The sequence below is a fragment of the Chrysemys picta genome, chromosome 14, assembly GCF_011386835.1.
Source record: "Chrysemys picta bellii isolate R12L10 chromosome 14, ASM1138683v2, whole genome shotgun sequence".
In the NCBI taxonomy this organism is placed as follows: domain Eukaryota; kingdom Metazoa; phylum Chordata; order Testudines; family Emydidae; genus Chrysemys; species Chrysemys picta.
The window spans coordinates 36,652,633-36,670,999 of NC_088804.1; positions in this window are offsets into that span (position 1 = coordinate 36,652,633).

Below are 18,367 nucleotides of genomic sequence, written 5' to 3' on the forward strand. Positions count from 1 at the left end.
TGTGGGAGGCAGGAGAGAGAGAAAGAGCCCAGCAGCTCAGGGTGGCTACCCTCTCCCTTTCACCCTCAAAACAATGGGATAGCTCCTCTACTCCTCCCCCTCCCTCCCTGCAAACACCCAGCAGGGAAAGGGACAAGCGGTGCAGTCTCCCCCCTTAGAACTGGAAGAAAGGGGATGAAGAATCCCAGGAGAAATAGCATTGAGGTTTGGGGAACAGAACTGATGTGGGGGCTGGGCAGATGTGGGGGCAGAACTGATGTGAGGGCTGCTGAGGGATGGGTAGAATTGATGTGACAGGCAGCTGTGGCGGTAGAATTGATGTGGGGACTGTGAGGGAGATGACTGATCTGGGAGCAGAATTAATTGCTGGGCAGGGGATGGGCATATGTGGGGGTGAGAACTTCTGCATGGGGGCTGAAGTCACCGTACTCAATACATTTGGGAGAGTGGGCGACACTGATTGTCACACACATACACAATGCGGGTGGGCAGGGGGGTGTTCAAAAAGACAGACCCCAAAACACAGTATAATCTTTATTTTGAAAAAACCTCATGGGTTTGGGGGTCTGACTCAAGATTTTTGAACGTTCGGGGTTGGCAGTACTGGATATTCTTTTCTGTCATGTTATCTTTCCTCTCTTTACTACCTCGCTGACTTTAACTGGCATTTCTAATACAAAACTTGGAGAGAGGCATAGATTAAAAAGTAAAATTTAAATGCAAAAGACCAATCTGATTTGGATTTACATCCAGTGGTTGGCTCTGAATTAATCATCTTTCTCATATAAAAATCAACATTTCCTAATTATTCCAGTAAATGTCCATTAATCTAATTAATTGCTTTCTTTAATAGCAGGACATTGCTGCTCAACTGAGAATTCAATATAGCCTGTTCCATCAATGTTTGTCTTTGTTTATATTATAAGGCAGGGGTCGGCAATGTTTGGCACGCGGCTAGCCAGGGTAAGCACCCTGGCGGGCCGGGCCAGTTTATTTACCTGCTGACGCGGCAGGTTCAGCCGATCGCGGCCCCCACTCACCGCGGTTCGCCGTCCTGGGCCAATGGGGGCGGCGGGAAGCGGCGCGGGCGAGGGATGTGCTGGCCGTGGCTTCCTGCCGCCCCCATTGGCCCGGGACGGCGAACTGCGGCCCATGGGGGCTGCAATCGGCCGAACCTGCCATGTCATCAGGTAAATAAACTGGTCCGGCCTGCCAGGGTGCTTACCCTGGTGAGCCGCGTGCCAAACATTGCTGACCCCTGTTATAAGGTATGTATAGTAAATGAAACTTTATATACTTCTTCCCTGTTTAGAGATGGCGTGTCAAAAGTTTAGATGGGAAATGTGTCTGATTTGGATAATATTTACAGATTGTCATCAAAGCACAATAAAAGATATTACATATGACAGACATTTGTTTATAACCTGCATCTTTCTGATCTCAAGTTGGGTACCCAAAAATTGAATCGCTGTTCACTTCTGAAAATCTGGGCCTAAATAAGTAAAGGTTGGCAGCAAAGCAACAATTTCCTTTACAGGGAAAACTGTTTAGCAGAGCAAAATGTGTCTAACTGATCTAAATGTTCTCTTAGGAAATGAAACCTAAAGCTAAGGCAGTGACAAGAGCTTTTATATTTTGTATTCAGTTTGGAAATGAAAGTGGAATCTGTGCAAATATGAATAGTTTTCCTTTTAAAATAAACACCCTTCCGAGCATCCTGTTTCTTATCAGCGATATTGTTGAACACCTCTTCAAACTTTGTAACAACCTGATGTCTTAGGCACATCCAGTTGTGTTGGACACTCGCACCCTATGCAAGAGAGAGTTGCCTGATTATAGAAAACATTAATTACTTGCTAGGCTGTCAGAAACTGAACAAAGGAAATCAGCATGAGTCTCTAATGCTTCATGCTTCATGATTATCTGTAATGCACGGCTTTTTGAAATGCAGCATTCTGCTGAGAGATGTGACCAGCCAGTTTTGCTGTTTGGAAAAAAACCAAAACCTTCTTGTCAAGATGGCAAATGGGAAACCAGCCTCTGAAATGCTGAAAATTCTAACTTTTCGGACCTGAATAAGAAACAAAGCATTTTGTCCTGCTTTTATGACAATCAGGCTCTTGTTTAATCATCCAATCTTTGGATATACTGAGTCAGTGACTATTCTAATAGCAATATATTAGTTAATCCTTATGGAACATGTTGCGAAATTCCGCCTAGAAAACAATTCAAGGTTTAATGGCTACCGGAGAAAAGCTGATGTTAAACTTTCTTGCTGTTCTAGAGTAAAAGAAATGTGGGTGTTTTCTCTCCTGATTTTTTTTCTGAAATTAATCTTCTGACAAGAGCACACCTGGTTATTTCAGGCATCCTCAATCATACAAGGTGATTTTTAGATGGGTTTCATTATGAAATGCATTCTAAATTCTCTTTGTGCAGATGGATGTTAGGAAGCGTAAAATCCTCCCACACAATAGGAAACAAAGGGAAAAAGAGCTATTAATTATGAAGATCCGATTCAGCTTCACATAATTCTGTGAATGTGTATGTTTAAGCCAGTCTGCAAGCTGATAATAAACTTCTCTTTAATGCTGTATGAGGTAGTAAAATATCTCAAAGTGAAAAAAATGTGATATGTGTGAGAATTACACTGAATTGTTCCCCAGTTGCATCACTGAAATATTGTCACTCAAAAATAAAAGAGGAGAAGAAGAAGCAAATAGATGAATATTAGATAAAAGAACGGGCCGTACAGATTGAATTCTGAGTTCTTATTTAAAGCTGGTTGAAAAATGAAAACCTATGTGGAAATTTTGAACTTGTTTTCCTTTTAAAGTCTTTGAAATGGACCCATTTTTCATTGTTTTGAACAACCAGGTTCTTGATAAACAAAACATCTTGATAGAGTAAAGGCCCAAATTTTCACAAATGATGAAACATTTTGACAATGTCAACAATCTTTTGTGGAAGGGAAAAATGATTTTCAAAAAATGGCTGGGTTTGGATTAAAAACAACAACAACAAAACCCCATCCCTTTTCATTCAAAAATTTCAACTCGCTCTGTCTTATTAGTTCAAAATGCTACATGCTCAGTTTGCGCGTTCCTAAACTGTCACTTTGTGCTCATGTTCTTTATAGAGTTAGGCCCTGATCTTCAAAGGAGTTTAGATGCCTTACTCCCACTGATTTCTTTGTGGATCTGGGTCTACCATTTCAACAGCAACAATCACAGAATCCAGCATTAAAGTGGCAACCACAGAATCAAGAACTAAGAGGGCAATGCAAAAGAATATATGATCAGCACTGACATGCGGGCTTCAGTGCCTTTATATGGAGTCAATATTCTGCTTCACATTTAATATGTAATATTTAAGTATGCCAAGAGACCTATGTGCTTCCTTAATACATAATATCTGAGAGGCAAAGATGTAGTACTACAGGAGGTTTAAGGCCACCATTGCCATTCGGATCTGACCCTAAACCAAATGTAAGGTTTTGATTTCAACTTGATTGTGCCAAAGTTCTTTGGGCTGTCCTTGCAAGATTTGAACCGCCAAATAGTGCCAGCAATGGCTCATTTGCCCAATGAACTACAGCCTTTACACAGGTGTGCTCAACTCATTAAATAGCACTAATTCATGTAGCCCTCATTCAGAGCTGTACCCGGGGCAAGCAAGCATATTTGCAGCCCCAGAAGAGACACCGGGGGGGTCGTGCAGGGTCCTGTGCCCCCCCAGACTTCTGTCTTCCATTTAGCACAGAGGTTTTCAAACTGTGGGGCATGCTTTTGCCAGGATCCGCCTCTTGCCAGGACCCGGCAGATCGGAAGCTGGCAGGAGCCGCCTGGCTCACTTGGCCCCTGGCTCTCCACGCTGTGGGAGCTGGGCAGTGCTTAATCTGTAATGAAAGAGGTGCCAAGGCTCAAGCAATTAGGTGCCGAGGCTCAAACAATTTTTTTTTTACTTTCATAACTGATGCAGCAAGCGCAGGGATGCCAGGGGTATGAACTGCCACAAACAGCGCTGGCACAAATATAAGCACTGGAGCTGGGACGCTGACTGGCTACCCGGCAGCCCTCCCTGCCCTGTTCCCCGAGCCGGGCCACCTCTGCATGGCCGGGCACTCCCCAGACAGAGCAGAGAGCCCAGCTCTGAGCTGCACCCCTGACATGCTCTTGCCTCTCCAAATAAACACTGATGGATTACCCTGTCTCTTATCCTTTTGCTGCCTGAAGCAGTGGAATAAGTTAACAGTGAAAGGGATCCGGACACCAGCACTGCAGTAGTGGGATCAGTCCAGGAGATGAGCATGCTCAATGTCCCACCTCTCCCTCACCCACCTCACAGGAAAACATTTATGGGAATGAACTTGCTCTTGTACCTAGGACTTCCTTCCATGCAGCCCCTTATACCTTTAACTATCCTCTGTAGCCTGGTCCACTATGTCTCATTTCTCTCTTTTAAATGTACTTCTTCCTGAAGTCCTATAAATCCGTCTACAGAGAAGGGTTAAAATGGATGGCTTGAAAAAATAAAATCCAAACAAACATTGTGAAACAAATAAGACACAACAACAAGATCACACCAAATCACTCTATTTCCCCCCATCTTTCCATTTAAAATGTAAGCTTTTGGGGGCAAGGACTTTAACTTCTGATGTATGTGTTGCACCTAGTAAACGGCTGCTGCTGTACGTATAAACAATTAATGGCCAAATCTTATGCTCCCGACTCAGGCTGAAATTACATTGATTTCAGTGGGAGATTTATATGGGAGAAGAGAGCAGGACTGGGTCTTATGTAGAGAAAGTTTCTACAAAGTTATTGGGAATGCATGATCCGAGTGATTTCTCTCCCCCCCCCCCCCGCCCCCCCAGGTTCTATTTATGGGCCCAATTTTGCAAACACTTACCAATGGGACTACACACAGTAGTAAACATTATCCTCAGGAATATATAGTTTCAAGATCACGTGCTATGATTTAATTTTTTCTGAAGTAACCCTTGGTTCTGAACATTCCATGCAAAGACAAACTGCTTATCAAAAACCAACTTCTAATTATAAATCAATGACTAATCAATTAGATCACTGAGAATTTCAAAAATCTTTAAAATACAGGAATTAAATCTTCACAGGTAAAATGATGTGGATTAATATTTGACATTTCCTGTTGCCCTCTTTATCTTACATATAAGGGCATGTCTGAATTCTCTCCTGACCTAGTTTCTAGGACATTTGCTATATACGATTTTTTCCCCCGGGTCTGTGAGAGATTTATTTGCTGGAAGAAGACTGAGGATATGGTCAACTGTCTCCTGCTACTTGGGACAAAGCATCAATTTACTTGGCCAGGCTACAGACCCCCTTGTAAGTTTCATGCTAACAGGGATCTTATTTGCATACCTTTCTATGCATTATATTTGGATTATATATGCTGAAATACATACAATTATGTTTTTTAAAATTGTTAATTGGAACACTTGCTCCAAGACAAAGAATGAGTTGTAATGTATTTTCCCTTTTCTCCAACTGAGTCTTGATCTATTAGCTTGGATCTTCCTTTCCATGAATATATGTATACTAGCTCTTTTCAGCATGATGGAATAAGGCTAGATCCCATAATGAGACGTGCCTGTGTTCAGTGCTTCTGGATTATGAAAGGAGCTGACCTGTGTTTAAGTTATAGATCGAATCCTGCATCGTCCTTTTAGTTTGGGTGAAAAGGGTTTTAAACTAAAACAAGAACAGTATTTCTGTAACACAGTGATTCCGAACTGTTTATCTTATTTTACAACACACTGGTTAGGAGATCCCTCCTGGTACATTGTGACATGAGGGTGTGGAAGCAGAGAGAGTTTTTCTCCGACAAGGGATTTAACCATGTCACTGAGTTCCAGTCTGAGTATTTGGAGGGGGCTCCAGCTAAGCCTTTTTCCTCTCACTCCCCCCTTCTTTTAGTGGTGTCCTGGGGCACACAAAGGGTTAATGACTCAGGGCAAGGGCTAGGGGGAAAACATCCCTCTGTTAATTGGGGATGAGGGCCAGCTGGAGATCATTATAAATTTCTAGAGGCTGTGGCCTTCTGTAAAGCACAGAGCTCTGGGGGTGAGGATGAGGATGAGGGTTGGGTCACAAGAAATTTAGCTCTCAGTGATGATAGATCGGAAAGAGGAGAAGGTTTCTATCCATACTGAGCTCGAGCTACAGGGAAATTAGAGATGGTGTTCCCTGTTAATCCAAAGGGTTCTAACCAGCTGCTCCTAGAGTGTTTATTAGTATAAGGATTTCATTGATTCTTACTGTATGTTGGAGAAACATACTGGGCCCAGGATCTTTAAAAAGCATCAAATTGCTGCTGTGATGTAATGGGCTGCCATAGGACCTTTACTTTCATAATGGATAGTTAGGGCTTGGTTGTGTCTGGAATGAGGGGCAGGCACATAGAGTGCTCCCCAACACGCGCATGGCTTAGGGGACTTGGAAAAGCCGTGTCCTTGAATGTGAGAGTGTGAGGGCTCTGGAAAGCTACTGCCTACCACAGCACAAAGGGAGTGGGAATGACAGCCCTACCTCATCTGCGACAAAGTGACTGTGCGCCATAGAGCCCCAGGAGGCAAATTTGCCTGAGAATTTCTGCTGGAGAAGTACAACTGCCTCTTCATTGCAGCCCTATGGCTGAAGAGCCCACACTGACCCCTTAAGGTTCTTCTGGGACTGTTAAACTTGTTTATATTCCTGCCCCTACGATTAACCAGACTGAAATGTACTCTCAGCTTTTTAAAGTCTCCACTGTCAGGCCAAACGACCCAATGCAGCTTTTCATGTGTTTGTGGTTCTCCATGCTTCAGAGCAGCTGAAAGGAAGGGGCAGCCTAAATCTAGAACATGGCGATTGGCGCCTGTAGTTAGGAATGAAAGCAACAGTGTATCCATCCTAGATACAAGTTCTACATTACACGAGTACCTGTTAGTTTGGCATGTGACTGTTTTGAGGGTTCATTCTTCTGGCTATTGTTGGACTACAGTGAGCAGCGTGTTCTGGATTGCTCAGAGAAAAGGAGCTTAGAAGGGTAACTTATGGAGACAAGTATACAAAAAGATCTGTAGGTGATGCAGAGGACAGATGGTATAAAGGTGTTATGTTTCTAATACAAAAGGGGCAAAGAGAAGCTGAGGAAGGAATCAGAGGAACACAAAGGAGCTGTCTTTATGCAAAGAGTAGTGAGTATGGGGAATACACTTCCAAGTACAGGACTAGCAAGTGTAGCCAGCCTTGAAAAGGGGCTCGACAAGTCCTTAGCTGGTATCTAATATTAACTGAGTAGCACAGAAGTATGTAAATGCAATTCATATACGAGCGGACGAGAATATCCGGATGGTGGGAGTTCTCTTGCTCTTATTTGAAGAAAGAATCCGATTTAGACCTCCTGACTGCTAGCTTACTTCAGTCATAAGGCAACAGCTTGGAGGTTAAATGATTGTAGGATACAACTGGCTGCCGTAAGCCAAAGAATGGAAATAGACATAGAAGGATCCCCAGATTTCCTTATATCACCACAGCATTCAGCGTTGTCATGTCTCACCCTCCCTCATGCAAGTTGTCCATGTAATGGTCATTCTATTCAGAAAAATGAAAGAAAATACATTTATTTTACTTTACATTTTATCTTGATTCAATATGAACCAATCAAACCTCTAAATTCCATTTTTCCTAGACAGCAGTTAATGCCAGTAACATCCCTCTTCTAGGGAAGGGGTTATCTGTTCTATAATCCCTCCCTGTGTGGCACACATGGCACTAGGTGGCCCTAAAGCAGCAGTAGCAAGACCTACAAGAGGGCAACCAGGCTTTTTTAAGCAGCCCAGGAAATACAGTGGGGGCTTAAGGGAAGCTGGTTTCAAAAGTGCTTCCCCACCTGAGATTTTGATGGAGAGTCTCCACTATCGGGGTAGCGGAGATGCTTCGGTGTCACTGAAATACAGAGAGAAGGGAAGAAAAAGGAGAGGATTAGTCCCATTGACCTGTATTTGCCTAACAGGAGCCCTAGATGTCAATTATAATTGTGCCTTTCATATGGGGCTGGAATAAAATATTCCATGGACAGAATATTGCATCACTGCCTGCTATAGGATTTCTTACACCTGAAGCATCTGTCAGAGACAGATGGACCTTGGTCAGATCCAGTCTGGTAATTCATATGCTACCGAGAATAAGAACTCCCCTTGCAATCCCCTGTAAGGAAACAGTGCTATAACATAAGAGTATTTTCCTTCACGATATTCCCACTTAGTATTATTATTTGCATTGCAGTAGAACCTTGAGACCCCAACTGAGCTGAGGGTACTGTTGTGCTAGGCATTGTATCTCTGAGTGCTTTACAAAGGAGGTACCGTTATCCCCATTTTAAAAGATGGGGAAACTGAGGCACAGTGAGGGGGGGGGGAATTGACTCACCCAGAAGACCAGTGGCACAGCTGGGAATAGAACCTAAGTCTCTTGAGTTGTCTAGTGCTCTCTCCACTAGGCAACATTGCCTCCCCATTCCATCGAAGGCTCTAGTCAGGCAAACACAGTTCAGTGGGACATCCCACAAACATGTGTTTGCAGGTTCAGGCCCTGGGTTAGCTCTTCTCTCTGCTTTTCCCTTGATATACGAATTCAGTTCCTTTAATATATTAGGAACAGTATCCCCTACCACTAATTAAAACACATCCACAAAAGAATCCATGCTTGAATGTTGCTGAAATTAAATACAGTCTTGTGTTTTCATTAACTAAATGAATATCGTGAGGTCTCTGATTACAAAGACCAGGCAGTGGGTACAATTGGAAACTCCTGTTAAACTCTTAGACAGTCTTGGTGATCTGTGTTCCAGTGAGAGCCTGGAAGGAGCCACTTGGCTAAGAAGCTCTCTTGAAAAAAAAAAAGCTCCCAAACCTAGTAGAAGCTTGATTATTCAACAGAGAAATCACTTAGGAAAAATGAATGCTTCTGTGGGCTCGTTTTGTTTCCGGAGACTTTCTTTGCTGATTGCTCTCACTCTCTGAATAAAATGAGGGAATCACATAAATAAATATTGGCAACCCTCAGAGCTGCTTTTTTATCCAGCGCCCAGCAAGTAAACAGCTGTGATTATGCCAGCTTTTCCAAATGATCGGCCCTAGAGGAGCTTGTTCAACAGCTCCTTGGAGCTCTAATTAAAATATATCCTCTCCTGACCCAGGCAAATTAGAATATAGCAAGCACACAGCCAGTTTCTAATGGACAGCTGCAGGTACTGACATTCCCACCTCTCGCTTCTACCTATCCATATATATCCCCCTTAATCTAGCCTCTCCCCTCTCTCTCTGGAGAGAGTAACATCAGAACTAGCATAGAACAATGGTTCAGTTGTAATTGGCTTGTGTACAAGGATAAGGGGAGATTTCTTGTATGTTTTTCTACCACCATAGGACACCATTGCCCATCCTTGCATCCCACACGGGGCCAGCCACAATATAGAGCTAATATGGGATTTGAATGTCCTATTAAGATCCCTGCCTTTCAAAAACTAGGACCACGGTCCCTACTAGCAGATGGCCTTTAAGTTATTGCCGGTTCAGAGAATGGGTAATATAAGCTTCAGAAGGTTGTGGGGGAAAGGTGCTTGCAATGGCAGAGTGCAGTTAAGGATGGAAATATACAGGGGTCTATATTTGACTTCCGTGCATTTCTGGGGCCTGCAGTTCATGACAGCAAAAATGTTGAAAGGTAAGATGCCACGGTCAAGCCAATCTGGTGGATTGCTCTTCCCACCATTCTTATGTGCTGGTGGTAAAAAGGATGAATAATCTTTTTCTGTCTCTCTTTATAATACTCTGTTTTACACCTCTGAATAACACAATAGGCTTAATGCAGCGTGCCGAATGACAGGGACGGAAGAGAGATTGCTGCAGCAGAAAGAAGAACATTTAGGCCCAGACCCCTAGAGGTATTTAGGTGCCTAACTCCCATTAATACCTTTGAGGATCTGGGCCTTAAAGCCTTCTCCTCAACTGGTGTAAACTGGGAATGGTGCGTTGATTTCAATAAAGCTGTGCTGGTTTCCACCAGCTGAGGATCTGACTCTGATGCTCCATCTTTTGGCATCCCGCAGGCAGCATGAAACTATCTACCTTAAAACAGTCCCGTCTAGGACCAGTGTTTTCCTTCTAAAACAGAGTAGAATTCTGTTTCTCATTTCATTTTTACTGATTATTGAAGAGACTCGTATTTGAAAAGTAGTTTCTCCCCTTCAGTAAGGACCTATCTGTTCCTTCTACAACATTGCTTCAGTGGAACTAGGTCTCTTTACAGCAGCTTAGAATCTAGCCCATTGAAAAATATAGTTCTTTGCACCATATTGTTTATCTGCTATGTTCCTGTAACGAAGATACGTCAAGAAAGAAGTAATTTGCAAGTGAAATTTGTAATTAGAAAATCTTAACACATTTGCTTATCAGTCAGTCCTCCTGCCTGATGATTAACGGAAATAAAAGGCTCACCATATGTTTTATCGGCTTTTTCCTTTCATTAATGGAGTCAAGTAATCTTCAGTGTTTATTGCACTATATCCATAAGTTTGGGATTGGGGAAAAATATCCTTTATTGAGATAGCACGTCTTCTGGCAAACTGCATTTCCTCATGTGGTTCCATTTGCAAGCAAGCAGAAAAATGAACTCAGGAGACACAGAATTTAGAATTTATCTGGTCTAATCCTTGTTCATCTTTGTGGTTGAAAGGGACAGAAACATTAGGCTGATTAAAAAACAAGCTATGAAAAGCTCAGCAAAGTTTTTGTTATAATAAAAGTTCATTCAGACTAACACGGCTACCCCTCTGATAAAAGTTCATGTGGTTTGTGATAATATGATGCCGGTAATTAGTATGATCTGAGAAGTGATTGTACTGGCATGGAGATACCATTAGGACTGTCTTACAGCTTGTGTCATCCTTTTCAGCTGTGCAAGGTGGGTATAAAATGCAACTACTCTACTTTGGAAACACTTTACTTCCACTTTGCACTGATGTAAGTGGCACGAGGCAATGGAGAATCAGGACCCACTTACGGACTAGAAAGAGATAGCTATTGCAACCTTTCCGGTGTAAATGAGTCACTTTAACTTTAAGGAGAAGAAAAATACTTTAGACCTAATTTGTTCTTATTGATAAAAGTCACAGTCTGGTGACAGTTGGTGATAGTAAATGGTCATGGAAACACTCGAGATAATAACCACTGATTTGTGCCTAACAGGAGCTGGTACATAGCTGAACACTAAAACTACTGAGCAAGAATATTTGGAAGATATGACTTTATTGCCTATATATACAGAACTCTGGACAACTACATTAAGTACTAAAGCAGTGATACTCAGACCTCTGTAATTCAGGAGCCAAACTACTGATCAACATTACCCAAAAGAGCCACATTAGTATGAATTCATTGTTTCATTTACTATTTGTATATATATAATTCTCCCAGCAAAATGACTGACCAAGTATTCTACAATTGGTTAATTACATAGTAAAAGTATCCTAATTGGTTAATAACTTAAATTGGTTAATAATTAAATCACTGTATTTTAATATCATGTGCTACAAAGAGCTTCAGGGGACACATTAAAGAGCCACTTGCGGCTCCGAAGCCTCAGTCTGAGTCTCACTGCACTAATGTCTATTTTTTTTAAGGTAAAATTGCCATGTATAAAGCAGTGGCCCTCGTATTAAAGATTTAAAATGTCAAGTACCAATAGGTGCCGTCTGCTTGGTTACATTCATTACGTAGCTCTGGAACTGATTAATGGTGATAGATCAGATTATAACTTTCTAAAAAATTATCCAAAGGGTCTGTCCCAACCATTTCCTATTGGACACATGCATTTCCTTATTGCAGGCCATTTGCTTTGGTCATAGGTGACCAAATCAAGAAAAAATAAAATCCAGCCTGACAATTCAGCCTGTCTCCAACCTGACCCCCAACTCTACTTTAAAGTTTGGCTAAGATGCTTCATAGGCTTCCCTCCCATGGTGCTAATGTTCCAGGTCCCAGTTACTGCGCTAATCTCTTGGTCCCTGGTGTCAGTCCGAATGGAAATCTCATTCATAAAAGAGGAAGCCCCAGAATGCACTGCATGTCAGAGATTTGTCATGTAGACCAGGCATTGGAACTGAGCAGAGAGACTACAACAGCTGCTGGGCACATAACTCACCTTGAGAACCAAAGGTTAGAACAAGTTGCTGGGAGTTCTGATCAATTGGGAGTAGAATGTTAACAGTTGTAAAAAACGGGGGGGGGGGGGGGGGGAAGTGATCACAGAAAAAGGAACCACAAAGGTTCAGATACTTTTGGGGAGTCATCCCAACATTTCCAGGCTTACGTTAGCTACCTAGAATCTCTGTTCACTTAGATGTTGAGTATGAATTTTTGCTAGTTATTCTCTCAGCCACAATTCCTCCTCCAAAAGGCCACTAGATCTCATTCATTTTTCACCAGGTCACACTAAAGTGGCCATGGGAGATATCAGCAGTACGTATATAAAGGATCTTGTACAATGGCCAGCTAGAAGAAGGTTGTATTGTCATAGCGACTCTGCATTAACGAAGAGACCTAAAGAAATCTTTTCATACAACACCAGAGTGACAGAATCTAGAGAAATCTGTTTCCTCATAGACACCTTCCTAAATGTATATGCATTTTCAGAATCCCTGGATAATGTCTTATGAGTGGGGCTTGGTCAAGTGTTGCAAACAACCATTCAAAATTTGAGTGAATATTTTTGTTGGATAATGTTTGTACATCTTAAAAATCACTATTTGTGAAAAATACGTTTGTTTGCGAGAACAGTTAGGGAAGCATTGTTCTTCCTACCAATACTCCTCTCTGCTTACCTACACAGGTGCCTATGGACAAACAAGTCCGTTCACAAATTATTATTTGTTCTTCATTCTTTTTCTGCTGATTAAAAAGTTTCAGCCACCCAGAAAATAAATGCTATGTAATTTAGGAGACCAATCCTAATACTGCAAAAAATAAATAGAACAAATGAACAGCACCCATAAGCTGAAAAATTTGTCTGCTATGTGGTGAACTCTTACATACAATGACATAGTAGAAATCAAGATAGATAAATGTTACCTGCCCAGAAACAAAGAGTACTAGTTTTTACCTAGTTTAGTTTTTGTGCTTTGCTTACAGGGAAAACCTACTCGAATCTCCCAAAAGAGAGGCCAGAAAAGATATCAGTGTGTATGTTAAAAATGTTCAATGTTATTCATATATTATTTGACTTAATAGGTCTTTTCCATCTGTAACTTCTGTGATTCTGGTATTAGGCTTGTGCAATAATCTTCCAAGGGAAATAGTGGAAGGCCTATCATTTGAGATATTTTAAACGAGATTGGACAGAACAGTAGCTTACATACAATAAAGAACAATCATGCATTGGCAGGGAGCTGGGCTGAATTATCTGGCCTTTCACCTTCTATGACTGATTAGAAAATGAATATTACACAGTAAATCTTCACATTTTGTTTTATTTTAATGAGTGATTAAGAAAAATCACCAGTGTTAGGAGACTAAAACTTTCTGTCAGTCTATTGGAGAACTTGTTTTCATTTTCATTTCCATGAATATTGCTATGTCTTCATCTGTATTTAAAGGTTCGTCTCAAGCTTTAAAATAATTTACTGCATAATAATCACAATTCATTATGCACAATTCATTATGAATAAGATTTAGTTGAGGGTGCTTAGTCAATTTTATTCAGCAGAAATGTATAATTCTCCCTTCATTAATAAAGTTTGAAATAACAATACTGAGTGCACCTAAATTGCTTCGCTTTGCTGTCTGATTCATGATTAAAATATGCAGTATATTCAGGAGTAAATTGTAACAGAATTCATCAGACTATCACACTAATCCCACTGATGAATTTATCTAAGTTAAATATTAAACCCTGTATCCTTAATTATATATGAATGCTAGTGTGTAGGACACAAACCTCAGGCTGTACAATGAAGACAGCTGGTAAGCTGTAGCAGATTCCATGACACCCAAAAGACTAAGCTAACAAAATCCTCCACCAGTGAAGTCTGTGGGAGTTTTGCCAAGGATGTTATATGCTAATAACAATACATACAATAAAATAAAATATAAAAATAATAATGCCTAGCTCTTAGCTATATAGAACTTTTCATCAATAGCTTGCAAAGTGATTTACAGAGATCAGTCTCATTAGCCCCATTTTATAGATGGAGAAACTGAGGTACAGAGGTGATGCACTCTATCCACTAGGCCAGTGCTTCTCAAAACCAGTCCGCTGTTTGTTCAGGGAGAGCCCCTGGTGGGCCAGGCTGGTTTGTTTACTTGCCGGGTCCGCAGGTTCGGCCGATCGCGGCTCCCAGTGGCCGCAGTTCGCAGCTCCAGGCCAATGGGGGCTGCAGGAAGGGTGGCCAGCACATCCCTCGGCCCACGCCGCTTCCCAGGTTGACCCCAGGGACAGAGATAGGGCCTGTGCTTTAAAAGGAATGTGTTGCTATCAGTAAGAGCTAAAATCATGGTCCCTACCTTGATAATAGACTGTATTTCTCAATGCTGCTGATTGCTGTTTCTGAGGTTTAGATGAGGGGGGAAAAAACAGACCTGAAACTAAGAGCAGCTGAACGTCCGGCACCTCAACTATTCTTTTAATTAAGTCTGGTTATGAAATGATATGTACTTGGCAGCAACAACATCCGTTAATTGTAACTGCTTGTTCTGAATTCATTACTAGATTGAATTACACAGGCACTAAATGTTCCTTTCAACACATTTTTTTTCTTTCTAATAACATAGTGAATCATGACGGACAATTTCAATGGAAGCCAGTGCAGCGCAGACCAAGCTATAGGATGAGAGCAATTAGAAATAGAAATCAGAGGGGTAGCCGTGTTAGTCTGAATCTGTAAAAAGCAACAGAGGGTCCTGTGGCACCTTTGAGACTAACAGGAGTACTGGGAGCATAAGCTTTCGTGGGTAAGAACCTCACTTCTTCAGATGCAAGAAGTGAGGTTCTTACCCACGAAAGCTTATGCTCCCAGTACTCCTGTTAGTCTCAAAGGTGCCACAGGACCCTCTGTTGCTTTTTAGAAATAGAAATGTATCTTAAGGCCCGAAGTCAGCAAGCATGGAAACACATGCTTCAGCAGAATCATGCGGGTAATCCCCACTTCTATTCAACTTCATTGACTTCAGTAGGACTTAAACATGTGCTTAAGTGATGGATCGAGGCTTAGCTCACTGGGACCTTTGACTGAGCATGATATAGCCCCTTGACAAAGGACACATCAGAAATTAAACTGATACGACACTTGCCATCAACAAAAAGGCCATGCACTTCTCCGGTTATTTAATTTTCTTAGAATAATTTTGCTGGGCTCGTTATGCATTTAATCATTTTGAAATAATTCTTCAAATGATAAAAACTACTAATTTAAGAAAGAAAATCAGTGGCATTGCCTAATTATATATGTTTCCAGAGACTACCAATGCTTTAATGTAAATGTGTATTTCACAGAGGTACATACTCTAAAGCAGTGTTTCCCAAATTTGGGAGCCACTCGTGCAGGGAAAGCCCCTGGCGGGCTGGGCCATTTTGTTTACCTGCCACGTCCGCAGGTTCGGCCGATCACGGCTCCCACTGGCCGCGGTTCGCCACTCCAGGCCAATGGGAGCTGCTGGAAGCGGCGTGGGCCAAGGGACGTGCTGGCCACCGCCCCCATTGGCCTGGAGGGGCGAACCGCAGCCAGTGGGAGCTGCAATTGGCCGGACCTGAGGACAGGGCAGGTAAACAAACCAGTCCGGCCTGCCAGGGGCTTTCCCTACACAAGTGGCATCCCAAGTTTGGAAAACACTGCTCTCAAGCAATGGTACCCAAACTTTTCCTGTCAGGCCCCCCTTACCAATAATGGAATCTGTCTGCATCCCCCCTTCTTTATTGCACGGTTGGCTCAGCAGAAGAGCTTGGGCTGAAGGCAGAGCTGGAGGCTGAACTGGGGATGGGGAAACAGCTGGAGATAGATGCAGAGCTGGCCTGGGGGTGGAGAGGGAATGAGGGCAGAGTTGGGCAGGGGCAGAGCAGAGCTGGGGCTGAGGCTGGAGCAGAGGGTGCTGGCCCAGGCCCTGCTGCATGCCCCCCCCCAGTTTGGGGACCAGTGCTCTAAAGACTTGCTGGCAGGTAGGACAATATGGGTTAGAGCTTAGTTTCAGATAGAAATCAGGTGGATACAGGTATAAAATAGGGCAGAATTTGGTTCAGTCTGTGAAATAAGTTTAAATGCCTCAAATACAGTATCTTCATGCCCTGATTATGTTGGAGCATCAGATCTCTGAGCTGCTGAGTTTTCTTTGTTTTAGGTCACGGGGTCAAAAGCCGGACAATACAGGAATACTTAATTCCAAGTCATGCATTGTAACCCTCTCTCAGCCAATTGCAATGATAAATAAGCCTGGTTGTGGTTTACTATTTATAAACTGTGAGGTAGTTAGGATAAATACAGGCCGAAGTTCTCAAATATCCATGTGAAGGATGAGCCACACAAAATGTGTAAACACCCATTGCAGTCACATCATGCTGTATTTGCACGTATTTGTGTGTGCAAATAAGGTGATTGCATGTGCAATTTCCTGAACATTTATATGTTTACAATGAATGTGAATGCATTTGGGGCTTTGTCCTGCAAAGTACAGTGTAAGATTGGAGCTTTGCAGTGGTGCATATATAACAAAGCCCTTTTGAAAATTTGGACCATAATATTCACTTTCATGGTACTTTAGTAAGATTTTAAAAGACACATTAATTTAGACTGCCAATCAGGTCTGAAACTTTATTAATTTAGGCTTTGATTCAGCAAAGTACTTAAATATATATTTAACTTTAAGTAAAAGACTGGTCCCATTGAAGTCCATGGGAATGTCTATAGGACAAGTTAATGCATGGCAAGCTACGGTGTACTGGCCATGTGGACACTGCACTAAAAGTTCCCTCATGTGTTTTGTGCACTATAGTTTCAAACAGCAAAAGGTCAAACACACAAGGGAACTTTTAGGGCCTACGTGGACAGTTAGAGTTAGGCACGCTAGTGTGCTGTAAATTTATGCCCCAGTTTGCCGAGTACTGACTCATTGTGTAGACAAGCCCTAAATGTAAGTACCATGCTGAACTCAGGTGTTAGTTCATAAAGTTAGGCCCCATACTTTAAATTAGTTTAATTTATTTATTAATTAATTTAATTCACAGCATCTAAGAAGTTAGAATTGCAAAAAAATATCTAGGCCATCTAGATTATCCCATGAGATAACATTGCAGCTTATTACATTGTCTAGACCTGTCCGGATCCAGGGCCGGTGCAACCTATTAGGCGACCTAGGTGGTCACCTAGGGTGCTAGGATTTGGGGGGCCGCATTTTCTTCGGCAGTCGCCGCTGGCATTTAGGCGGAGGGACCTGGGGTAGGGGGGCGCGGGGAGGGCCTCCTGCAGCAAGTAAGGGTGGGGGGCGGCATGCAGGGGAACTCCCCGCCCCAGCTCACCTCTGCTCTGCCTCCTCCCCTGAGTACGCCGCCCTGCTCTGCTTCTCTCCCTCCCAGGTTTGTGGCGCCAAACAGCTGATTGGCACTTCAAGCCTGGGAGGCGGGAGAAGTGGAGCAGCGACGGTGTGCTCGGGGAAGAGGCGGAGCAGAGGTGAGCTGGGGTGGGGAGCTGCCGCACGGCTCCCCGGGCAGAGAGCTGCCACGGGAGAGGCGCCTCAGGGCGGAGAGGAGGGGGTTGGAGAGCTGCCGCAGGGGAGGCGCCTCAGGGCGGAGGGAGAGGTGGGGAGCTGCCGCAGAGGGGGCGCCTCAGGGCGAAGGGGGGGAGAGAGCTGCCGCGGGGGCGGGCACCTCAGGGCAGGGGTGGGGAGCTGCCGCAGGACTTGGGGCGGGGGGAGGGTGCAAGGTGGAAGTTTTGCCTAGGGCGCGAAACATCCTTGCTCTGGCCCTGTCTGGATCTAAATGTCCCAAGTGACGTGTCCACGATTTTCTGTAGGAAACTAAACCAAATACCTTTCTGGAAATGTTTCCTGATATTCAACCAAACCCTTTCCTGTTTAATCCCCTCATTCCTAACTACACCCATTGTCCCACCCTAAATATTTCATTCCACTGTTCGATATTTATGCCCTTTGAATATTTAGAGAGTGCTATCACATCGGCTGGATTTATTTGTAACTTTTCTTACATGGTGACACACCATCACACTCCAATAAACAGGATTACATTGATTCCTCTCTTTTCATCACTAAGCTTTTTTTATTCTTTCGTCATTATCTGAGTCG